The sequence below is a fragment of the Uranotaenia lowii genome, chromosome 2, assembly GCF_029784155.1.
Source record: "Uranotaenia lowii strain MFRU-FL chromosome 2, ASM2978415v1, whole genome shotgun sequence".
NCBI classification, from domain to species: domain Eukaryota; kingdom Metazoa; phylum Arthropoda; class Insecta; order Diptera; family Culicidae; genus Uranotaenia; species Uranotaenia lowii.
The window spans coordinates 371,160,637-371,187,531 of NC_073692.1; the positions used below are offsets into that span (position 1 = coordinate 371,160,637).

The 26,895-nt window shown below is 34.6% G+C and overlaps 1 long non-coding RNA gene across 1 annotated transcript; it reads left to right on the forward strand.

Annotated features, from left to right (window-relative positions):
• Positions 1 to 24,375: 24,375 nt before the first annotated feature.
• On the forward strand, positions 24,376 to 25,853 carry LOC129749671 (uncharacterized). The gene is made up of 4 exons (XR_008738127.1): positions 24,376 to 25,019; positions 25,099 to 25,276; positions 25,338 to 25,564; positions 25,622 to 25,853. It is a non-coding gene; the product is annotated as an uncharacterized LOC129749671 (long non-coding RNA).
• Positions 25,854 to 26,895: the final 1,042 nt, after the last annotated feature.

The window sequence follows — 26,895 nt, forward strand, 5'->3', positions numbered from 1 at the left end:
GCTGATGGTTTTTGTGCCAATTTATAAAATTCCTCAAGGAAATTTTTTGCTGAACAACTTTTTCGAAGACTGTAACTTCGTATCTTTTTAGACAAAAAAGTTATTAGCTGTTGAATAGGGATATATCTTTTCACGCTGATAAAAAATAAATTCAATTGACATCACTGCAGGGTGCCTTGAGAGGTATTGCGTGACTACTTTTCATGCAATACTTCGCGAGGCTCGAGTCGTGATGTTAATTGAATTTATTGTTTATCAATGCGAAAAGACATACCCCTGTTAAACCGCTAATAACTTTTTTTCCTAATCAGATACTAAGTTACTGTCTTCAACAAAGTTGTTCAGCGGAAAATTTCCTTAAAGGATTTAATAAATTGGCACAAAAACCATCAATTGGCTCGGTTACACAGAAGAAACAAAAATGATGTTGATTTTTCAGTTCAAAATATTCAATTTTCCCATACAAACCTAAAAGTTCAAATTTACTCATGTAAACATTATTTAAAAATTCTGCAAAAAATCATGGATGAGTTTTGGACCAAAACGAAGCTTTTTAGACCCCAGGGTTTGAGAAATTCAAAAATGACCCCAAATCGACTCAGTCTACTGAATTATACCAAATAATTTTTGTTGATAAGTAACTCAACAAAAGTGTGTTGTTGAGTGTTGATTTGGAATTTGCTATTAATAAAATGTAACTAGGGACAATTTTTTTTAAATTGTCACTAATTTCCCTCATATGCCTCAATTAACACGAGCAAATCGCAACAAATTTTAGTATTTGCTTCAAATTGAGAGCTTCTGAATTCTTGATTTTGTTTGAATTTTAATGAAATGAAAAATTTGGAAAAGTCATATAAGGGGGTGAAAATGGTTATAACACTGAAATACTTGAAATATTTTTTCTGCTTTCATCATAATTTTATTGCCTTCAATTGCAAAATGAAAAATCAGGTTCTGAATCACAGTAAAGATTCGCTTTCGCGAGAATTTTTCACCTTCAAGCAATCCACCATTCAAATATGAATTATAAACTTAAAATTAATAACCTATATTATGAAATTCAAAAATGAAAATTGAAATTTTAGATCTGATTTTATTTAATTCTGTTTGAAATGTATCACATCAAACATTTATATTATGGATGACTGTGAAAAAAATACAAGTACTGCCAAACAGAAATCGAATATAAAATATTCATAGTAAGAGTTTAAATTTAAAAAAAAACCTCTCAAGTGATTTCAGCAACAATAAATCGAAGAAAGAGATTACGTTTAATGACTTTTGCATTTCCTATGAGTTTTTAGTGCCAAAAAGGAACAAAAAATACTTATATCAGCTGTTTCAGAAATTGGTGTTGGAGATAGAGATTCAAATTCATCTTTAGAACCCAAAATCTGCATTCAAAACTACAACACAAGAAAACAAAATACACATTTTCCGAAGTGCAAAGAATATGAAAACTGATTTCAACTTATTTAGGAGCTCTAAATGCAAATTTGTAATATTTTATCAGCTCTTTTTCCCAGTATAAATTTTGAAAATACAAGGCTCATTGGAGAAATTTATGCACTTTATAGCAATAGTGTCAAATATAAAAAAAAATTAGAAAAAACGGTATTTACTTAATGATTAATTTTCATAAAGACTGTGAGTAATTTACCATGAGAAAAAATTATAGAAGTAAGTATCTTTCCCCATTTTATAAAATACTAAGATTATCTAGACGAAATCTGTATTGTTTTTTCCGGGAATTTGTCACTTTTTAGCATTCTTCCCTCTGACCTGCATCGTTGAATGAATAAAGGATAATGAAAAGATTTAACATGTTTTTTGTTGTTCAGGTTAGTTACTTCATCAATTATCATAGATTTCACTCTGAACTACTAAAATTTAAAATTACTCAATGCCAAAAAATAAGGAGGGAAAACAGACAAAAAAAATCGAGTTTGAGACGCAAAAAGCTTCCAAAATCAGTTTGCCACGGTTTTAATTTTTCCCTTGTGAATTAAAACTATCCCCTTATCATTTCACAATTTTTTCGGCAACAAGGCATTCTATCATGCAAAACAGTCAGAAGATTTTTTAGTGATTTTCAACCAACACTTCTGGATTTCTAGATCTACAGCAATTATGTCACCGATACTGCTTCCCGCTGATCTACACAATAATATTGAAATTTTAATTTAAAATTTAGCTTAAGATTTGATATTCTTAATCTGAAAGCTTGGCTATTTCTATTGCAAATGATTGAGACTGTTCACTATAGAAGAGTATTAACATTCAGAACTAACCCTTCATTTCATAATTTTCTTTATAATTCAAAATTATTTTTAAAAAAATGGTAATTATGTGAAAGTGAACAAAGACTAATCACTTTTCTTAGTAATTTATTTTAATACAATTAAAATTGGAAATTTTGAATAAAAACTTTAAATTTGAGAGCAAATGAAATAAAATTCGGTTCCAGAATTTAAAAACTGATTTTGTTAATCGGTTTTTTCTACTTAATTTATATTTGAAGTGTTGATTTGGGGAACCGAAGTAGGCTTCGACGGAATAGGACGAAGAAAATTTTCCGCGTGCGTCAAAATCATTCGCTGTTTCGATGCTGCGCTGCTGCCATCTGGAGTAGTACGATGAAGCGTGAGCAACATTCTGGGTAAACGATAAACTATAGAAGACTTTATAATCTTTTGAGTAAAATTTTCATAAATCCAAATGATTATGAAAAAAAAACACAAAACAAAAAGTTTATTTTTCCACTTAAATCGTAATAAATTTGCCCGGTCAATTTTATGTGATTGATCCATTTTAAACTAGTCAGTCGGTGAGAAAAAACCAAATGTAAAAATGTAAACCAATGTAAAATAATTGTTTGCGCCTATTTTCAAGACTTTCTTTTTTTTTAAATTTGTTATCTATACTTTTATATTATATCTTTATATTGAACTTCATGTCATTTTGGCTGGTATGTATGCATGAACGATTTGTTCGTTGTTACTATCAACTAACTGTTGGATTAAGTTTAAATATAACATTTCATAAATAAGTTAGATAAAAATGTATGAAGTTTCAGCTTAAGACAGTATAAAATGTTAAATTCTTAATTGAAATTCTTTACGGCTTTTGGTTGCATTAATTAAATTTTCAATAAGTTTCGCCAAAAAAAAAAATCAGACCATAAGGTCCGATAAAACGACAGAACATGATAATACCATTGAACGATGTCAATTGAATAGCATAAAAGTAATCTAAAATTGTGTAGTAGCTCGAGAATCTTGTTTTTATTCACTTAAACCACCAAATATAAAAATCCACCCTCCAGCTTTCAAATTTTTACGCCTGATTTTAAGTAGCTGCAGAAGAAAACTTAGTAGAAAATAGCAAAAATCTATGGATTTTTGAATAGAAATTTCTAGCTTATCAATTGTTGGGGCTTTTCCAAATTTTGAAGAAATGTTAATTGACTTATCTTTTAACAAATTGCAATTGAAAATGTGCACTTGGCTTAATTTTTCATTCAAAAATATGTGAAATACTCCAAGAGGTTTTTGGAATAGTAAAAAAACCACATTTTTTGTCGTCGATTTACGATGCATCACGGCACATACAGATTTTCTCCTATAGCTCACAATAATCTCTGAACCTTTTACTTTAAGCATGTATTCACAATTTTTTGGAAATCCTTACCAAATCAGAGAAAATCATAATTTATTACAGGCTAGTATTTCCACCCATTTGTTTACATTTTCTTGCACACACACGATCTGTCAAAAATTAGCTTCGAAATCGCGGATTGTGTTAAGAAAAAATTTGTTTTTGAAAAGAAATTAATCGAAAAGTGAAATGTCTGCACTGGCCATGTAGTTAGCGATTCCCTCCGCTAGTAAAGCAGAATTATCCTGTCAGGCTATCGAAAATCGAAGCAAGAAATTCTCTTCCCGGAAGGTCCTTTGAGAACACTCGGACGTCAATCATGGAATTCGGATAAAAACAAAGACGGAAACAAATGTTTACCGGAATGCAAGTAGGAAGTAGCTCAAGACTATTCAGGATTCGGGATGGTCTGGACGGAAAATGGATCGAAGCAAAGTATCAACTTATTAACCTGTTTCAACTCTGCAAAAAGCAGTGATTTGTGTTGAAATTTGCATGTTCATTAGAGGAGGATTCCTGGATTTTGGTGTGGGTTTTCGATCTGGGGAATTGATGCTGTGGCAAGGAGATCGGGTGAGATTGCTTAGGGGAAACGGTTTAAATAATTTAAGGTCTAGTTACTTGTAATGCACATAAAAGGACGAAAACATAATTATTGAAAGACAAATTTCGAATTTTATCGAAAATTGAGAGGGGCTAGTGAGCGATTGTGTGTGTGTGTGTGTGTGTGTGTGTGTGTGTGTGTGTGTGTGTGTGTGTGTGTGTGTGTGTGTGTGTGCGCGCGTGTGTGTGTGTGTGCGCGCGTGTGTGTGTGTGTGTGTGTGTGCGCGCGTGTGTGTGTGTGTGTGCGCGTGTGTGTGTGTGTGTGTGTGTGTGTGTGTGTGTGTGTGTGTGTGTGTGTGTGTGTAGGTGTGTGTGTGTGTGTGTATGTTTCTGGGTTAAAATCAAATTGAAAATTCATGTTTGTTACATGCTACGATTCATTGGTAGAATTAAAACCCATCGTTTTCACAAGGGTTCTTTTTATCATCTAGCCAAAAAAAAAATTTCAACGAATTTCAATAAGCAACTTAAACTTTAACGATCAAATAATCTCTCTCTCCATATGATTCTAAATGTTAGAAATCATTGTGTAAAAATCAGTGACCACTAGACTGCCCCAAATTTGTATGGGAAATTCAAAACCTGTGAAATGTTATGCGCTGCAGGCTGAAATTGATCGTAGTCCTAGTACAAGATCTCATGCCAAATTTGGGCCAGATCGGATCACGGGAAGGGGTCGCTCAACGAGCCTGAAGTTTGTATGGGAATTCGAGACATGTTGTTCGGTAGAAACATGAAAAACCAGTTTTTCATCAATAACTTTGATTCCCGTCGACCGATTCCATTCAAAAATGGTTTTTCTTAAAGCCTAAATTATGAAAAATATTATATCCGAAGAGTGAATTTCAATTAGAGTTAAGATAAGAAAGTTATTAGGCTACAAAAATGAGCTAACTTTTTTAAGGATGGTATTCATCACTGTTAATGAGTCGAGGCGGTCGAACATATTGACGCCTCATTAACAGTGCTGAATACCACCGTTAAAAAAGTTAGCCCATTTTTGAAGCTTAATAACTTTTTTATCTTAACTCTTATCGAAATGCAGTCTTCGGATGAAATATTTTTCATAATTTAGGCTTTGAGAAAACCCGTTTTTGAAAGAAATCGGCCGGCGGAAACCAAAGTTATTGATGAAAAACTGGTTTTTCATGTTTCTCCTGAACAAAATGTCTCGAATTCCCATACAAACTTCAGGCTCGTTGAGCGACCCCTTCCCGTGATCCGATCTGGCCCAAATTTGGGATGAGATCTTGTACTAGGACTACGATCAATTTCAGCCTGCAGCGCATAACTTTTTCAAAAGTCGGGTCATTTGGGGCACTCTAGTGACCACTGTTCGATTTTAGTCGATTGGAAATAACAATCTTTTTTAAATTCTTTATGCCAATCACAACCCTTATGGAGAGTCGGTTTAAAGCAAATAGTTGAAGACTATATGAAAGATTATATTGAAACATCATAATGGTAATGTGAACTTCTATTTTCAAATCCTAAGCGTGTTGGTTTGTTTCATCAGATAATAAAACACAATTAGTTGTATAGTGAAAAGTTAAATTCCTTCTGTGATTTTATTTCTGATTTATTTAATTATATAAAAAAAATCAACTCATCCGTTGTGAAAATAAGATTGCAAATAATAAAAGGAACATTTAAAGCTTGGTAACGATTTATTTCATTCTTTTAGAAATCTATAGGAACGTAAGTTAATTTCCATAGTTTTTCCAGATCTTTACACTAGTCAAAAGTGTCTCCTGATCATATCCCTTCACCCATCCTCCAAAAATAATTATTTGCTAGGATGCAGAGTAGACTGCCCCAAATGACCCGACTTTAGAAAAAGTTATACGCTGCAGGCTAAAATTGATCCTGGGCCTAGTACAAGATCTCATGCCAAATTTGGGCCAGATCGGACCACGGGAAGGGGTCGCTCAACGAGCCTGAAGTTTGTATGGGATTTTGAGACATTTTGTTCGAGAGGAACATGAAAAACCAGTTTTTCGTCAATAACTTTTGTCTCCTTCGACCGATTTCTTTCAAAAACGGGTTTTCTTAAAGTCTAAATTATGACAAATATTTCATCCGAAGGTTTTATTTCAATTAAAGTTAAGATAAAAAAGTTTTTAAGCTTCAAAAATTGGTTTACTTTTTTAAGGGTGATATTCATCACTGTTTTAATGAGGCGACTAAATGTCCGACCATAACACTCAATGTGAAATACATGGCGTTTCGTCAAATAATGACCGATTTTAACCATTATTGTAGCGCTCGATTGCAATTTTTGATGTTTTTCTAATATTTGAGTTTGGATGATATTCACTTGATAGTTCGGAAAGAAGTAAGGGCGGAAAAATGCTTGACAATTAAAAAAAAATTGCATAGCCACAGGGGCTCAGGAACATGACTGGAAGATTTGTGATGCCAATAAAAAAAACAGTTTTTCATCAATATCTTTGGTTCCCGTCTGCCGATTTCTTTCAAAACAGTTTTTCTAAAAGCCTTAACTATGATAAATATTTCATCCGAAGACTGCATTTCGAAAAGAGTTAAAATAAAAAAAAGTCATTAGGCTTCAAAAATGGGCTAACTTTTTTACGGTGGTATTCATTACTGTTAATGAGGCGTCAATATGTTCGACCGCCCCGACTCATTGACAGTGATGAATACCATTCTTTAAGAAAACCCGTTTTTGAAAGAAATCGGCCAACGAGAACCAAAGTTATTGATGAAAAACAGGTTTTTCATGTTTCTTCCGAGCAAAATGTCTCGAAATCCCATACAAACTTCAAGCTCGTTGAGCAACCCCTTCTCGTGATCCGATCTGGCCCAAATTTGGCATGATATCCTGTACTAGGACTAGAATCAATTTTAGCCTGCAGCGCATAACATTTCACAGGTTTTGAATACAAATCTGGGGCAGTCTATTGTACATATTTCCACCTTTGGGCGACTCAACCGCCAACAATTTTTTTTAGATCGAAAAACACATGGACCAACGCTTATGATGCCAATAATATGATAATTTTTCGAAAAGAGGTCCTTTTACGTTTTATTGGCATCACAAATCGTCCAGTCATGTTCCTAAGCCCCTGTGGTTATGCAATTTTACTTTTAAATTGTCAAGCATTTTTCCGCCCTTACTTCTTTCCGAACTACCAAGTGAATATCATCAAAACTCAAATATTAGAAAAACATCAAAAATTGAAATCGAGCGCAAAAACAATGGGTAAAATCGGTAATTATTTGAAGAAACGCCATGTATTTCACATTGAGTGTTATGGTCGGACATTTAGTCGCCTCATTAAAACAGTGATGAATATCACCCTTAAAAAAGTTAATAAATTTTTGAAGCTTAATAACTTTTTTATCTTAACTTTAATTGAAATAAAACCTTCAGATGAAATATTTGTCATAATTTAGACTTTAAGAAAACCCGTTTTTGAAAGAAATCGGTCGAAGGAGACAAAAGTTATTGACGAAAAACTGGTTTTTCATGTTCCTCTCGAACAAAATGTCTCAAAATCCCATACAAACTTCAGGCTTGTTGAGCGACCCCTTCCCGTGGTCCGATCTGGCCCAAATTTGGCATGAGATCTTGTACTAGGCACAGGATCAATTTTAGCCTGCAGCGTATGACATTTCACAGGTTTTAAATTTCCCATACAAATTTGTGGCAGTCTAATGCAGAGGTGACCTCGGTCCTAAAGCATAAATTTGTTCTTTTATCCATTTCTCTCTTTTTCAAAATCTATCTATTGACTACTAGGACGTGGCCGGCGCCGTTATTGATGTTTAAAGAGAGAGCATCAATTTTGTTCATTGCGAATGTGCTGTCAATCCCAGACACCATTCTTTTGACCTCTGGACAAAATTGATGGCCTCGGTCAATCACGGAGTAGCAACCATTGGCGATGTGGAATTGATTCTACTGAGCCACGCCTGCGATCATGGAATTCGAAATGTGTAGGTTTTAAAAAGATTCCCATAATTTTAAAAAACATGAATCAAGTTTTTTTAGCTTATTAAAAATATTGGTCTTGAACATTTTTCAGGTTTCATTTCGAGTTCAATGATTTAGGGTGGATGTGAGTAGTCAAACAAGCTAAGCTAAGCTAATTTATATTTGAAGTGTTGATTTTATATATTGTGTTTCCAAATTTGAAAATTATAATACTAAATTTCCAAATCACGATTCAGTAAAATACAGGGCTGGTAGCGAGTCACTTTTTAGTGACTTGGTCACTTTTTTTGGGTCAGTCACTAAAAAGTCACTTTTTTCATCATTTGGTCACTAAAGTCACTATTTTCCGAAAAATTGTCACTTTTATCACCAAAAGTCACTTTTTTCACCGATAATAAACCAATGAAAAAGTAATTTGAATTGCGCGTGTTAATATTGACGGTAGTAACGGTAAATTACTTGATCAGTCAGTCAGAAATTTTTTTCGCCTCCGGCGGAATTTCGGCATGAATCACCCTTGGCTTGAGACATTTCGATCTACGACATTATTTGACTTTCGTGAATTGAAACTAACTTTGATTGTAGATTCTAGTTTTTAGTTCAATCAACCTTTTGTATTGGAACTCAAAACTTGATATACAAAAACCCTATCTCGTCTTTAGTTAGAATGGGTTTTTATTAAGAAGTGTAACTAAGATTGAGATTGAAACGAACCATTTTTTTTATGAAAAAAAAAATCTTTTATGTCATAACAAATGTTATGGTGATATGAAATATTCTTTAAAAAACAATTTCAGACTCAATTTTTTTTCGTGTTTTTTGTTCTTCTAAATACTTAAAAAAAGGGTTGTAAAAATTTAAACAAGGCCACAAAAATTACTTTTTTTAGGTGCAATGAATTTAAACTAATTTGGGTTCCCCGAATCTAAATATTTATGCAATATTTCTATCAGCTTTTATATTTATTATTATTTATTTCGTCTTTGGTTTAATTACCGTACAGACTGATGACTTAAAAACTAGGAAATTCTTTTTTCGAGTGAGGTTAGACATATCAGAGCACACCTTTCCTCGTACGGTGGGTTTGTTATTGAAATGAAAATAATTTAAAATCTTTAGAGAAGTTTCTGCACTTTTTTTTACAAAAACTCAAATCAAAAACATATTATTTAGAAATAAAAGTTTTATATGAATTAATGAGCTTTAAATAGAATCAAGTTTTTTTTACACTTTCTGCTGTGATGTCAAAAATACTTGTAATGACATTTTTCCATAATCAGTTATCTATCAATTTTACTAATAATAAACTCTTTATTACCAAAACTAAATGGCCGAATTTGACAAAATTTCTAGTGGAGGACACTATTTACCAAATCAATAATTGAAAAAATAAGCACCAAAATGGTTATGATGAAACATGTTTATTGAAAAAACTCTTCCTGAAATGTTTTTAAAAACTAATCTTTTTTATTTCCATACTGTTTTTTCAATTTTTTAAATAAATCTACCGAATTTTATTGTACAGTTTTTTTTTCAATTTTATAATCAACTTGCCGGATTTTTTTTAATCAAACTTTTTAAATTTTTAAGACATATTTTTAACAATTGTTTCCTTGTTTTTAAATTCTAAATTTTCTTGTTCTTCAACCATAAGCCTTTACCTCCAAATTTTAAATAAAAAAAACATAATTTCAACCTTCTGTTCTTTCAGGACCCAATATTTTAATCAAAAGAGACAAAATACTCAGAGCTTGTAATTCAAAGCTTAAAAACCTGCGATTGAAACTTTAAAAACTTTTTATTAATATTTTTTATATGAAATCATATTTTTGGATCGATCATGATTTTTAAATTAATCTAAAAAGTTTGAAAAATTGTTCTAAGTAGCAACTTTCAAAATAAATTTTAATACGCAGTGTTAATAACAAAAGTTTTGAACTCATTATTTTTAATTGTTTATCAGTTTTTATCATTCACATAATTACTCATTTTCTAACATTTCTTTGTCAGTGTAGTTGAACATGGAGAATTTTACTTTATTAAAGGTTTTATGTCTGGCTTCTATAACTGGCACTTTTAAAATAATTATAAATATATTCTTCATTTTATAAAATTAAATTAAAACATCAAACATTGAATAAATTCTATTCAAAATTCATTTCTTATTCAGAAATCGGTTATTTACATTTTAAATCGTGATTAAATATTTTTTGTTCAAATTAAAAAATTACAGCGGAATTTCTCACTAAACTTCCAGTTAAAAATGAGGAAAAGAATTCCAAATTTAGATGAATAAAAATTAACAATTATTATCATTTTCCTAACATCTATTCATGCTAAGTTTTGACATTTATTTTAGAATTCAGATATTTTTCAATTTTAAATTTGCTTAGAAATTCTTTTGAAACTAATTTATTTCTTACTTTCTTGACTTATCGAAAATTTGAAACATTCAGTGTAATATGTTTCCAAAATTTTGTTTATCAGTAATTTTTTTAGTTTTTGTGTTGAACATGAGTGACAAATGGTGTAAGAAAACCCTTTCCTTTTCAATTGTTTATTTTTGGTATTGTTATTAATTTTATCTAAATTTGAATTTTGAAAACCCCCCCCGGAAGGGTCCATCGCACGGGCCTGACTGGTCACATTTTTTGTACTTCAAAGTTATTTTTTCGTTCTACATAGTCACTATTTGGTCACTTTTTTCGGTCCTCAAAGTCACTATTTGGTCACTTTTTTTCAAATTTTGGTCACTAAAGTCCCTACTATTTCATTGGCAAACCGCTACCAGCCCTGAAAATAGCCCAATGAAGAATTCAATGCCCGTTAGTTATGTTAGTTAATTTGTTTATCGGGCTTATCGGTGAAAAGTAAAATCCTTCCGATAAACTATAAATTACCAGAGCGCTAATATTTAGAAGCTCAGGGAAAGTGAAAATAACTTGAATTTTTTTTTCTACTTGTTCATCTCTCAACAACGTGTGTATTATTTTCATTAAAAAATCACATTTATAACGAGAAATTTTTTAAAGTACTCAATTCTAAAATACCAGTATACCTACAAATAAAAAAAAAATCACCATTTTTTCGCAGTTATTATATTTATTTATCGCTGGTTGTTATATTTATCGCTGGTTGTTTTATAAAGGGATAACCCCCTCCCCTCCCGCAACCCCTCCCTTCTCCTTTCGCTCACTCAAATGATTGGTTTTTTAACGTTCCTTTATATTGACTGATTTTTGAAAATTGGAAAATCACCCCCCCCTCCCCCCCCCCCAAGTGCCGACTCTAGGACCGCCCCTGGCCCCGCGTTGTGTAGTGAAAGGGTTTTACTTGAAGGTGACAAAACTAGTGTTAGCAGTTAGCTGATAGAAGTAACTAGTGCTAGTACCGGTAGAAATTAGTTTAGCTTCGATTTTAGCTTGCGGTTTGTCTAGTTAAAAGGTTTGACTTGAAGGTGAACATAAATTAGTGAAAAATTATTGTCAATTGCATGAATTTTAAGACTATTGAGAGAATCTGATTTGACAGGTAACAATTCCGCACTCACTAACACCATCACATTCTTTATATAAACTATCATGTGCTAAAAGTTGAAAACGGACTATATGAAAAAAGGACCAAATTCAGAGTTCAGTTACTTCAAATTATTTCTACCAAAAAATCAACTTTCATACACACCGTTGCCGTCTTCAACAAACTGCGCAGATTGCACCTATTTAAACCCCCGTGCAAATAATTTGCGCGCAGTGAAATCTGCTCACAGACCTATACATAGACAATGACACATATCGATATTCTTTACATCTTTATAAATAGTAGATGGCACTATTGTGCCGTTCAAAAGTTACAAATCAAATTTTCAGGTGGCCAGTTTTCGAAAAGGCCCAGCCAAAAAACAAAAAAAATGTTCAAAACTATCGTTGGAAATTTTACACAAGTTTCGTGGGCTAGCTTGTATGTCTGTTCTCTATGCCCGAATGTACAGAATGCATTCTGTTTTCTGTTCGTTTCTTTTCATTTGTTGATCGGTCAATTTTCGTTATTAAACTCTTTGGTTCGCATTTCATAATAATTTTCGCCAAAACAATAACGATTATGCCGTTTGGAAATGTGATTCGAAAATCAGAAGCGACCAACGGCTGATTTGAAAAACTGACACGGGTTGTGTATGTGTGCGTCAGTGCGAAAATATTACTGCGTGGAAATTGTTTGCACAGGAGTCTAAATAGGTGCAATTTTCGCAATAAATTGAAGGTCACGTCATAAGGGCTATTAAAATCGATATTGAAGGGTTAAAGTAAACAGTAGAAGTGACCTTCAAAGGAAACTAGGAAATGATAATTATGAAAAAGTAACTATCAATAGTTAATTTTCAGTTAACTCCTCAAAGAAACGAACCAGTCCGAGGCTGAAAGTCTCTATAATAAAGAAAAAAAAATCAGTTAACTCGGGCGAAACGTCAGATGAAAGGACTCTTCGCATAGATTTTTAAAATCGGTTGTACTCCATTTCCCCGAAAACCATTGCCCAGAATGAAAAATCACCTGAATTTCAATCACCAGAAATCCACTTCCCCAGAATTTGTTTCCCAGAATGCACCATTTACCAGAATTTTTTTTCCCAGAATGAACCATTTTCAAGAAAAAAAATTACCAGAACGAACCATTTCCCAGAAAAATTTTCGCCAGAATTGCCATTTCCCAAAAAATTTAATATATTAATCCAAGGTGAAATTCAAAAAATTAAAATTGATTTTTCCACAAAACATGGATTCTTATAATACTATTCTTTTGCGGCAAAGCCGCAACCAACGAGGATGAAGGGGCCAAGGCGGCACAAAGCCGCCGAAGCTCCCAAATCCGAGGTGACCGCCGACCCGCCGTAGGAAGCGGCTGCCCTAAGACATTGGTCTAGGTCTGCCGGGGCTTCCTAGGTCTGCGTGAAAGCTAGAGGTGATCCCTTAGCCCCGTCCGCCACGCGACAGCGTGAAGGACAAAACGTCTTTCAAGTTCGAACGCGCAGCGTGAGGAGTCGGATACCAAAACGGTTTTTAAAGGCCCGTGGTAAGCATTGAATCAATTAAAGTACCCAAACCATAAACAAAGCACAATACTGGTTCTAAAATAAATTTAGTTGGAAAAATTCAAGTTGTAGTTTCATTAAAAAAATCATTTTGAAAAAAAGAATTTCGAATCATATGAAATTTACAAGAATTCATTAGAAAAAAAAACAAATAAAAATACTAGAGGAAAAAATCTGGGATTTGTGCCATTCTGGGAAATGTTCCATTCTGGGAAAAAAATTTCTGGTAAATGATGCATTCTGTGGATTTTTTTTCTGGGAAATGGTTCATTCTGGGGTTTGATTTCGGGTATTTGTCATTCTGGGAAAAATTCATTCTGGGCAATGGTTTTCGGGTAAATGGGATACAATCATTAAAATCAATGTTGGAGGATTCTAGTTGTTAGTAATTACTACCCTCCAACATTGATTTTAATAATTCTCACGACGAGCCCTTTGATTTGACGTTTCACCCAAGATTTTTGAAAATTTACTATTCTATAGTTATCAGTGCTGATAATTATTATTAAAAATTCTTTAACATTTCATAGTAGTAGCTCCTACTAGCTTCTAACTAAAAACCTCCAACATTGATTTTAATGTAGATTTGATTGATCGGTCTAGCGGTGAAAAGTGATGTCCTTTTTAGTAGGGACATCTAAAGATTATGATTTTTTTTTATGTAGGTGAATAGAAGGTTAGATGAAATGAAAGAGGTTGAAAATGAGCGGGTAGAATTTTATTTAGAAGCATATCATCACACATCATAGTAGTAGGCCCGTGAGGAACAAAAATTTGATATGTGATGATATGCTTCTAAATAAAATTCTACCCGCTCATTTTCAACCTCTTTCATTTCATCTAGCCTTCTATCCACCTACATAAAAATTTTTCATAATCTTTAGATGTCCCTACTAAAACGGACATCACTTTTCACCGCTAGACCGATCAATCAAATCTTCAAATATAAATTACGGTGATTAATCCTACATAAAATTGATTTTAATAATCCTCGCAACGAGCCTTTTCTTTCGACGTTTAGTCCGAGATTTTCGAAATTAATCTATTTCACTACACCTAGGTTTTTTTTACACGGTTTTTTACGCGGTTTTTTTACACGGCTTTTTTTACACGATTTTCGGGAATTAACACTGTTGTGGCCATGAAAAGCCATTGGACTGTAGGGCGGCGCTTGGCAAAACAACCACTGATGGGACTCACTCCCCTTGCGGGAGCGAGCCTCTTCTAGACAACCCCTGGTGGTTGTCTCACCAGTGGAGGCAGGTCCTCGGACTGGCTGCCTGGAGGCCAAGGCCGGTTGATCACTAGCTTGCAGTGATCCCAAACTAAACTCTTCTAAGGGGGGCTCTGATAAGAGCCGATTGGATCGGAAGCAAGCGAGAAGGAAGCACAGAAGAACAACACACTTCTACTGGCGATTCATTTGGTGGTTTATTTCTCTATGTTTACTGTATACACACTTCTCTCACTGTTGCTGGATATCAACTATTCCTCTGCTTCCGGTGGTCTTAGACTGGACCACTCCTGGCTGGTTCGCCTTCTCCTGGATTGGCCACTCCACTGGACCGATGCTGCCGCGATGGTGGTTAAAAATAGACTGATGACGCAAAGCGCGGGAGCGCGCGTTTTTATACTTTCGCCCCGTCGGCTGCTGCTCGCTGATTGGCTGGCGGTCCTCTCGCGTTCATCCCCTCTCGCTCTCTTCTCAGTCCGCTTGTCGGACTGAACAAACACGGTTCTTGAGAGAAAACATTCCAAGTCAATTTCATAGGAAAACACTTAGAATCTTTTTTAAATTGGGAAAATCTTAGCTCTGAGACTAAGAACATGATACATGAGACAAAAAAAAAAAACAAATTGAGTGGCCACCGTGTTACATGGTTCATTGATAAAATGTACAAATCGTACAACGAGCTACCAAATATTTGGGTGATTCTTTTATTCAAATTAAATAAATAAATAAATAAGAATAACAATCAGGATCAATCAGTTAAAATTCGAATCATGAATCCAAACTTAAAGTTGTTAAGTTTTGATTTACAGATCCGTGATTCACCCGAAGTTCATCGTTGATGATTATATTGCAAATTTCAGAATTCAGAAACCAGAGCTCAATAGTCAAATTCTGTGTGCGATGAAGTAATTGGAACATCATCGTTTTAATTCAATCGAAAAAGTATTGACGAAATTATAAAAAAAATCGGAGTTTTTCAGCAGATGTAGAATGAGATATGAAGAATCGATTGGTATATATACTTTACTAAAAATTTACGATTTAGGCACCTTATCACTCCAATTCTAAGTGCCTCAATTATTGTCTTAATCCTTTGCATTCAAACCTGTTTAAACTATTTTCTGTAGAAATCCCAAAAAACATTACCATTATCTGAATAACCTTTCGTTCAACATTAAAAAAAAAGTCATATTTTGGCTTAAAAAAATCTGTTAATCATATTCATGTATTTTCAAACTGGGGGGACCCCAAATCTCGACTGAAAAAACCGGGAAAAAACCGGGAATTTGAAGATGGAAACTCGCTGGCCACCCTGTGAACGTCACTTCGGAGAGTGCGTAACCCACGTTCCTATATTTTCACACCTGATGTGATTCCTGTCCCTGTCGACATAACTGGTGAGCCCGTTCTATTTATACCTACTTTATGTACAAGACGATTGCATTAAAATGTTTATATTTCCGATATTTATAAGGCTTGGTGAGTACATTTCCAGGATTTTTTTCTATTTTTTTTGTGCTTTTTTCTTGCCGAATGAATGTGATGGGGGAGCAATTTTTATGAAAAAAAAACCTTTCGAGTTCTAAACAGACTTAAAAAGGTTTCATGGTCTACTGATATTTTCCGTTTCTCTTTTTTATTTTCAAGAGCGAGTAAAGGCGCTTTATCCTTGGTCGATGACCAGGGATGATTGAACACTGAAATCCTTAACAGTTTAACGATGAAAAGAAAACTTTATACTTAGGAATCCTTTTATTAAAACATCAAATTCTTCAAAATTCTTTTATTCTGAGGTTTAGGATTTCTGTGTACAAAATAAATCATTTCCAGCCCTTCTGAATGGTCCTAGTGATTGGCAGAATTTCTTTACCTCACGCATGGTTACTTCATCAAGGAGCATTTTTCTTAGCATGCTTCCAACGATAACCCCCATTTGAAACGTATGGTACTGGTGGTCCACGTTTCTTCCTGTTACTGTGTTCCAGATGTTTTGGAATGAACCTCTGTCACTTCACATACACCGACTAATACTATCGGAATAAGGTAACTAGAGTTCCGTGACGGTAAAGTGACAGGACTATCGTCACCTCACGCGCGGCGCTGCAAAATGGGTTATTATCAATGCGGCCCGTTTTGCTTTCCTGATCCCTGATGCTTAGATTGAACATGCCATGCGAAAGATTGAAAGAAACTATTCCTCATTACACAAATCTTTTAGTTTTGAGATCATTTGACTTCTCCAGACCGACTGGGTTGCATTGAGTATAAACACTTAGGCACGCACAGACTGCTATTTTTCAAAAGGAAGAATCGAATTGAATTCAATGGTTTATTTATTTATAAGCGTACTATTTACATGATTGCTTTAACACTCCATTGGTCAAGCCGCTTAAGGAGTGCCTAAATCCTATATATCTATACCTAAACTTATTTCACTACATTCTAACAAAATTTAAATAACAAAACAAATTTTCTATATTGCATTTGGGTTTTCTCTCGTTTATGAACTTGAACAATATCGATATTACAATGAAAAATATATCATAAGATTTCAGAAGTGTTGACAAATAGCTAGTTTGCAAAATACATATTTTTATCTGTTTTTTAAGGTGTACGTTATCATTAAAAGTTCCACATTTATCCTCAAAGTGATTGAAAAATTTAACTCCACAAAAAGCAAAAGAACGTGGATGGTAGAAATAATGGTGGGTCGATCGAGCATGTTTCTTTTTCGTGTGAGATAATGGTGGTTAGTGCGACTAAATGTAATATTGCAAAGAGTAGTTTGATTGAGACATTGGAAAATAATGCTAGAGATTTGAATTATTTATAAGCCTCTTACTGGAATTATATTATTGACATTATTGTAAAGATCTATTGTATGGCTGCGGGGAGGAAGATGATAAATTATGCGTAGTATTCTGTTTTGGATGATCTGAACTCTGTTGATTAGGTTATTGCTTGCGGTGCGCCATGTCGAAACTTAGTAAGTCAACATTGAATGAAAAAGGTAATGACAAATTATAAGTATTATATTCAGTGGCACTCTTCATCTTATTTTGCAAACAATTCCATTTATTTCATTTTATTTTTTTAAAAGGTGACTAATATGTAAATTCCAATTCAATTGCTCGTCAAGAATAATTCCAAGATATTCACATTCAGAGACAACTTTAATACTAGAGAATGTTAATTTAGTAACCGGTAAGAGATTTGATGATGAACGATGGCTAGATTTAAAATTTAAAATGTTTGATTTATCCAAGTTTAGAGTTAATTTATTGATTCGGAAATAATCACTCAATAAAATAAGGTCACTGCATAAATTGATATCGTTGGTTGAATGACTATCGCTGTGGTAAAATGTGGATCAGTCATCAGCGGAAAGTCGTAGTACACCTTTCAGGGGCAAGAGAGCCATGTCATTCAAGTAAATAATAAAAAATAATGGTCCCAAGACTGAGCCTTGTGGAACACCAATGTTTATATGTAGAGTAGAACTTTGGTAGTTGTCTAACTTGACGTATTGTCAAATCAGTCAAATAACTTTTAAATAAGCTAAGAGGTGTACCACGAATGCCAGCAAAAAACAACTTCTCTAAAAGAATATCTCTATGGACGGTATCAAATGCTTTTGATAGATCCAGAAAAAGTCCTAATACATGTTCTTTTTTATCTAGGCTTGTATACTGTTTGTTAATTCAATTACAGCGTTTGTAGTAGATGATTTCTCTCTAAAGCCATATTGCATGGAATAAAAGAAAGAATTGTTATTTAGGAAGGAAGTCAATCGTGATGAAAGTATTTTTTCGAAAATTTTATTTATTGTTGAAAAGACTGATAACGGTCTATAATTACTGCAAAGAGATGGATCGGTTGATTTAAAAATTGGTGTAACCTTAGCAATTTTTATGTTTTAGGATGTATGCCATTTTGCATACAAAGATTAAAAATGTCTCTAAGAACTGGACAGATAACATCAATAACAGCTTTAAGAAGATAAACGCTAAAATTATCTAAGCCGGCACTCGTGTTATTAGAAAACGATTTTATAAGACAAGCTATTTCCAATTCATCTGCACGCTAAGAAAATTTTACATATTGGTACCGTTAAAAGTACATATTTTGATGATCGACAACTTTTACGTAGAAGTAAGTTCCAGAAACTACATACTTTATCTGTTCTTTTTGTTCTACAAGGTCCTTTCTGTAGAAACAACTACAAAGTATGTAAAATTGGATACGATGGCATGATGCTTCTCACTCACACCTACAGAAGTTCGAGTAATCTGTCTCTATCTGCATTTCACTTCCGCATCTGTAAAAACATTAAATCTGATTTGCGTTAAGTAGTCATATTCATAAAAACAAACGGATGAGAAATCAAAATATCTTCGGGGGATTGCTTTAAAAGACTTGATTCTTTCGGTAAGACTGTAAACATTCACCTGCAGCATACGATTTTTTGATTAATCTTCAATGTTTTAGCGTCTTTGTTTGCCTAAATAAGAAGCGGCCTCTGTTATGAAACCGGAATCATCACCGAGGATTTAGCCTGCAGCATCAGATGATCCGCACGTATCCAATCCGCGGCCCCAATTGAGCGATCAAAATCATCAAAAGCATAGGTAAATTTTATTTTTTTCAAAGCAAACTTTAACAATTTTATTCAACATCTTTCCGTTTCCACATAGGGTTCTCAATTTCATCGGCGTGCAGTGAAAATTTTGACCCCATAAGCAACTGCCCAAACAAACGAACCATCTCAATGGCCTCAATCTTGCATTCCACTACGTGGCTCCATCACCACGGGAATGAGTCATCCACAGGGGGATATTCCGGAAAAAGGTTCAATCATCTCCATCTCAATGAAAATGTGTTTACTCCAGTGACATGATATTATTATTATTTCAGCAAATAAATATTTGATATCCAAATTTAAATTGAATCTCTTGAATTTGAAATATCCTTGCTTTTGAGTTTTTAATCAAAATTTTGAAATTTTCCCTACAGTATGTGATTTTTACATATTTTTTGAGTTCACAAGCAGAACATACTTTCGAGTACTTTTTACATAATCGTCCGTATCAGCCTTACTACATAATTTTTCGTATCAACCTTTTTACATACTAGTGGCTTCCTGCACTTACGGGTTGTTTTGACTTCTTTTTACATACTTTTGTGTACGATTTTTTAAGGGTGTGTAGGTACAAGAAATAATGTATTATTGTTGTGATTTAGTGTATTGTATTTATTTATTGAATCGGTGCTATTAGATGCATGTTTGAAGTCATGACTTGTCCAATGGATGAGAAATATTTATTGAACTCATTGCAAATTGATTGTTTACAAGTAGAGTAAAGTGTGGCAAGAGTACGCAGGCGGAAAGAGTACGCACTAGGCTTTTACAGTAAACGACAACACTGAAACTAGCAACACTGTACCGGTTTGACAGGTCATCAAGTCAGCTGATCATATGTGTTTTTGTTTGTGGTTTGGTTCTTGCACGTCGGAGAAATGAGATAAGTTTTAGTTTTTCCAATCTTTATGTAATTTTAAGCGTATTTGGAAACATTATTACGCTTCGTGGAAATTCGCTAATCAAAGCACACGTGACAAAGGACACATAATTAATATAGATTAAATCTGTTGAACACTCATGCCAGGATATGATCGGAATTTTTAGCACTTTTAGCTTTTTTTCACAAATGGTCGTAGGGGGCAAGAGTACGCAGGTTTGGTGGGGCAAGAGTACGCGTTGGTTTCCTTCGTCTTTTTGATAGCATTTCGAAAGCTAACCCAAAGAATAATCAAGTTTTCAATAATCAGGACGTACAAAAGGAAAACTAGCCGGAAGATTTGCTCTCCGGAGATGCTGGAAAACGCCAGGCAGCGGATGAAGGACGGAGAGTCGAAGCGCCGGATTGCTGAAAGCCTCGGGACTTCGGAATCAACCTTGCGTAAACGCCTTAAGAAGGTAATCAACAGAAGATATTTTTGTATTGAATTGTGAATAACAATCATTTTTCTAGACCAGGGATTCGATGCTGAAAGCCATGGACAATAGACTGAGTCGATTTGGGGTCATTTTTGAATTTCTCAAACCCTGGGGTCTTGAAAGCTTCGTCTTGGTCCAAAACTCATCTATGATTTTTTGTAGAATTTTTAAGTAACGTTTACATGAGTAAATTTAAACTTTTAAGTTTGTATGGGAAAACTGAATATTTTGTACTGAAAAATCAACATCATTTTTGTTTCTTCTGTGGAACCAAGCCAGCTGATGATTTTTGTGCCAATTTATAAAATTCCTCAAGGAAATTTTCCGCTGAACAACTTTGTTGAAGACCGTAACTTCGTATCTTATAAGACAAAAAAGTTATTAGCGGTTTAACTGGGGTATGACTTTTCGCATTGATAAACGATAAATTCAATTGACATCACTGCTCTAGTCTTGCGATGTATTGCATGCAAAGTAGTCATGCAATACCTCGCAAGGCACCATGCAGTGATGTCCATTAAATTTATGGTTTATCAATGCGAAAAGTCATACCCCTGTTAAACAGCTAATTACTTTTTTGTCTAATAAGATACGAAGTTACGGTCTTCAACAAAGTTGTTCAGCGGAAAATTTCCTTGAGGAATTTTATAAATTGGCACAAAAATCATCAGCTGGCTTGGTTCCACAGAAGAAACAAAAATTATGTTGATTTTTCAGTACAAAATATTCAATTTTCCCATACAAACCTAAAAATTCAAATTTACTCATGTAAACGTTACTTTAAAATTCTACAAAAAATCATGGATGAGTTTTGGACCAAGACGAAGCTTTTAAGACCCCAGGGTTTGAGAAATTCAAAAATGACCCCAAATCGACTCAGTCTAATGGACAATTCACTTCAGCTTTTACTCCTCAGCAGTCAGAGGATCTCGTAAATCACTGCAGAGCGCTGCACAGTGCTTTTTACGGTCTGACTTTCAGTGATTTGCGTTGCTTCGTCTTTGCCTTTGCTGAAGCGAATAGCGTTACCCATAAAATCACTGTTTTATTTAAACTATTGTTTATGAAATAAAGGTTTTGTTTTGTTTAATAAACGATTATAATGATTCAAGACCTCACTTACACCGGACCAGAATAGAATACAATGAGCTTATTATATGCGTACTCTTGCCCCGCCTCATGCGTACTCTTGCCCCGCTGGTGGGGTAAGAGTACACTTTGGTAATTTTTGATAAATATGATTTTCTATCAATGTTTACAAACATAATCAAAACTTTTTGCGTCATACAATCAAGGTAAAGAGCCTTACTTTAATTTGGTTTAATTACTATGATCGATACTTTGTTCTTTGAAGAGATGCAATAAGTACACAACTAAGTGCGTACTCTTGCCCCACTTTACTCTAACTGTTGAGTTAGAATCTAATAAATGAAGTTCATTTACTGAAGAGCTACTGACCGTTCGACCTAAGACTTCATTGATGTTGTTCCATGTTTCCTTTGAGCTTTTCGAATTGGTGAATTTCTTTGTATAATAACAATCTTTAAACTTTGCGAATAGCTTGTAATTCTGTTGTTTAATTCATATATTTTCATATTGATTGTGTCAACTGACTTCCCCAGTCTTAAATATTTCTTCTTTTTGTTCCTCAAATTCTTATTCCAGTCAATAAGTTTTAATAATTGTTCTTACATCCATGGACTGATTCTTTCGGATGAAGATTTTAGTTTTACTATTTTAGTGCACTCGTGTAGCGTGTTTGAAACTGTAGACGAAAAGTAATCATATAATTGATTCGGAACTTCAAAAGTACACATATAAGCTGTTTGGTATGCATGTTGTGTCGCATTAAGCGGATGTTGGACAAGGCATTCTTGCCTGATATGATGATCAATTAAACGTTCAAGTGCTTTTAATAGAAATGAACTTAGACTAATAGGACGAAAGCTTTTGGCTTCGTCGTATGATGATCGTCCCCCTTTTGGGATGAATTTCACGGCTATCTGCCGCCAAAGTTTAGGAATATATCCATGAGCAAAACTGCTTATCATTAAGAGAAATAATGATAAGCAGTTTTGCTCATGGATATATTCCTAAACTTTGGCGGCAGATAGCCGTGAAATTCATCCCAAAAGGGGGACGATCATCATACGACGAAGCCAAAAGCTTTCGTCCTATTAGTCTAAGTTCATTTCTATTAAAAGCACTTGAACGTTTAATTGATCATCATATCAGGCAAAAATGCCTTGTCCAACATCCGCTTAATGCGACACAACATGCATACCAAACAGGAAAATCAACATTAACTCTTCTGCACAACGTAGTACACAATATTGAAAATAGTTTTTCACAGAAAGAATCATGTCTAGGAGCATTTCTAGACATAGAAGGAGCATTTGATAATGTCTCGTTTACATCAATAATGGATGCGGCACTACTTCATGGAGTGCCTAGTGTTATAACTAACTGGATTAGCGCAATGCTAAGTAACAGGAATCTTCATTCGTCTTTAAGACAGGCTTCAATAACAAAAGTTAGCACACGTGGTTGCCCACAGGGAGGTGTACTATCACCTCTTTTGTGGAACCTAGTTGCAGACGGCTTGTTGAGAAAACTCAATGACCGTGGAATACCAACCTATGGATTCGCAGATGATTATCTTCTGCTGGTAAGAGGTTTGTGCATAAGCACATTATTTGATATAATGCAACAAGCTCTGCGCTCTGTTGAACGATGGTGTTCTCATGTAGAACTGTCAGTTAATCCTCTAAAAACTAATATTGTATTATTTACTAAAAAACGTATCACCCGCGGGGTGCGCCCTCTGCTGTTTTATGGTTCCGAAATCACCGTGTCTGATCAAGTTAAATATTTGGGTGTCATTCTTGACTCCAAATTAAACTGGTCTGATCACATCGAATTCAGAATCAAAAAAGCATGCATGGCCTTCGGACAATGCCGACGTGCAATCGGGAAAAACTGGGGACTCAAACCCAAACATATTCACTGGATTTACTCCACAATAGTAAGACCAATTCTGGCCTATGGGTGTCTAGTGTGGTGGCAGAAAGGAGAAGTTGCAACAGTTCGGACTAAACTAAATCACCTTCAAAGAATGTGTCTTTTGGGGATGTCCGGATCGTTCACTACAACTCCTACTGCAGCACTAGAGGCTCTGTTTTCTATCAAACCTCTACATTTGTTCCTAAAACAGGAAGCCTTCTCATGTGCTTTTCGTCTACAGGCAGTTGGTCTCTGGCTGTCAGGAAATATCGAAAGATCATCGAGTCATACAAATGTGTGGCCTGAATTAGTTAGATTAAACAAGTTTAATCTAGCGCCAAACGATTTAACACTCTCGAGTAGTTTTCCCTACATGGGGTTTAAAGTCAAATTTCCTTCTCCTCAAGAATGGTTATCAGGTTTCGTACACAGAAAAAAAATCTGAATCCTTAACAACACTGAAATTGGAAACCTTTAATATTACATGACGTTGAACACGATTATTCAATGTGAATTTACAGATTGAAAAAAGTTGAATCCTTAAAAGCATTGAATTCTAATGACATGAATATTACTTGACACGGAACGTAATTATTTGATGTGAATTTCCATCACATATGATGTAAATAAAAAGAAGCATCACATATGACGGAATTTTCAGTGCGAATTGAATATTACACGTCTTAAATATTTTACATGTCTTTCAAATTTTACATGGCAGTTGAAGTTTACAGACGTGTAATGATTAATTCGCTCTGAAAATTTCATCACATATGATCCTTCTTTTTCTTTCTTAATTCTTAACAAACAAATGTTGAAGTCTAAACATCACTGGAAATAAAATTTCTAAGCGCTCTCAAAGTAAGAAAATTCGATGGTTTCAATAAGCAAAACGACCGTTTTAATAATGTTCATCGGAGTTCAATTGATATGATTTTAAAAGAAAAAAAACACCCGTTCCCTCAAATTTGTGTGCAGAGTGACAAAGACGGAAACTGCGGATCTTTTGACAATCCGGTTTCGTTCAGTAATTTTATCGTGTTGTTTTGATGGTGCGGAATTTGCTTGTTTCCAAGGTTTCCTTTTTTTTCGTTCGCTAGCGTAAAAAAGTTCGGGTCGGTTACAGTCTAGCTTTGCTCCAAGCCAGAATAATTTAAGTGAAAATTGTGTATTAAGACAGTGACTTTCGTCGAAGGTTTGGACATAGGGATGCACTTTGACAAAATCGGTCCTTCTGACGAGCATCCGAAAAGCCCACACCAATAGTACGGAAGATGTTACAAATAATCGTTGCTCAGTGAGCCCGTGAAATAAGGTTTGTTCCTCGAAAATTGTCGTCCGGAAATGGTGCGAAGAAACATCGAAAAATCCTGACGGAACAGTATTTTTATTTTGCCCGTATTTCGGAATGTTTTCCGTCTGGAGTCGGGAAGAAAAAGAGTAAACAAGACGAACGGAAAGCAGCAATAACCAAAAAGGTGAGTAAGGAACGATTTTTGTTAAATTTTTGTAGTATGTTGTAATTTGTGAATTTCTTTTTTCCTTTTTCTAAATTAGTACGACGATTGCGACACTGGACACTGGAGATGGTCAAAAGAAGGCTAAAAGGCATAACGAATCCAAGGCAGCATAGCGTAAGAACAACAAGAAACCGAACGCGCGGCGCAAATCGAGAACAATTTGCCGCCCCGATAGAAAGGCAAAACAGGCGTTTCGTGATGCGGCCCAAACAGCGGTAATTGTTGAGAATATATTTTTAGAACATTTATTAAATGTAAATTTACAACACATTTAAGCCCATCTAAAATCCGGACTCGTTAGTGAATTGTAATCGATGAGTGGTCGTGATACTACCTTTCTTACGATGGTTCATGATAAACACATCCACGTCAGATGCGAATGCGATCGATCTGGACGACGGAATTGGAAAACAAAAACGCAGTGGTTGCCAGCTCAATCCCGCAGCCAGTGTAGATGCGTCCTGGTATGGCATGGTGCCAGAAACTATCCAATCCAACGACCGGTAAGTTATAAAATACATAATGGTAAAGCAAAATCATATGATTTTTTGTCTTTGCAGAGACAACTCGAACCACAGCAACCGCAACAAGGACAGATGACCAGTGTAAGATTCGTCTCAGTAGCAGATGTACGTTGAAGGCTACGGTCAAGGAATCCGGATCAGCAAGGACCCGGTGACTTACGAGTAAAAGTTAGTGTTCTTCATAGTCATGCAGTTTTTTATGTCATTATTTTTGCAAAAAAATTTGTTGGTTGATAATTTTTGCCATGAGTGTCTTAGTGGATCGATATTCGGTACAAAATTATAATAAACCAATTTTAATAAATTTTACGGTAAATTTAAACTTGTTTTTAATAATGCGCAAAACGAAAGAAATTTGTAAAATTACATCATTTATGATGTAATTAAAAAGAAGCATTCCATTTGGCGGAATTTTCAGAGCGACTTAAATTTTACACGTCTTTGAAATTTTACACGTCTGCTGAAGTTTACATCATTTTTATATTACACGTTCGCCAAATTTACAGTCGTGTAATATTTAACTCACACGGAATATTCCATCATATGTGATGCTTCTTTTTCTTTACATCATATATGATGTGATTTTACAGATTTTTTTGGTAGTGTGTAGAGGACCAAATGTCCTCTCATATTGTATTCTATACTGACGGTTCATTATCAAACGGCCGTGCAGGTGCAGGAATTTACTGTCACGAGTTGAACATAGAATATGCTCAACCTCTAGGAAAATATTGTACAGTCTTTCAGGCTGAGCTATATGCTATTATGTATGGAGTGCAAATTGCACTTCAAAAGAAGATTATGTTCAGAACAATTTATTTCTGTTCAGATAGCCAAGCAGCTATCAAATCACTCAGTGCTTCCAGTTCTAGATCAAAACTGGTAATCGCATGCCGGAAAGCAATCGAAGAACTTGCTGAAGGCAATGGATTAAACCTTCTATGGGTACCCGGACATAAGGGAATTTTTGGAAACGAATGCGCCGACGAACTCGCTAGAGCTGGATCGGAAAAGGAATTTTACGGACCAGAGCCGGCTGTCCCAATATCACCATGTTGGTTCAGAAACCAAATTCAAACTTGGTCCTCTAACCAGCATAAACGATACTGGGAAGAGTTGGACACTTGTCGCCAAACTAAATTATTTTTAGAAAAACCATCTCCAATCATATCGAGTTACTTGTTAACTTTAAATAAATCTCATTGCAGCATCTTGATCAGAGCACTCTCCGGTCATTGTAAACTCAACTATCACATGCACAACATTCAGCGTGCTGAATCTCCAGTATGTGGTAGTTGTGAATCAGATGT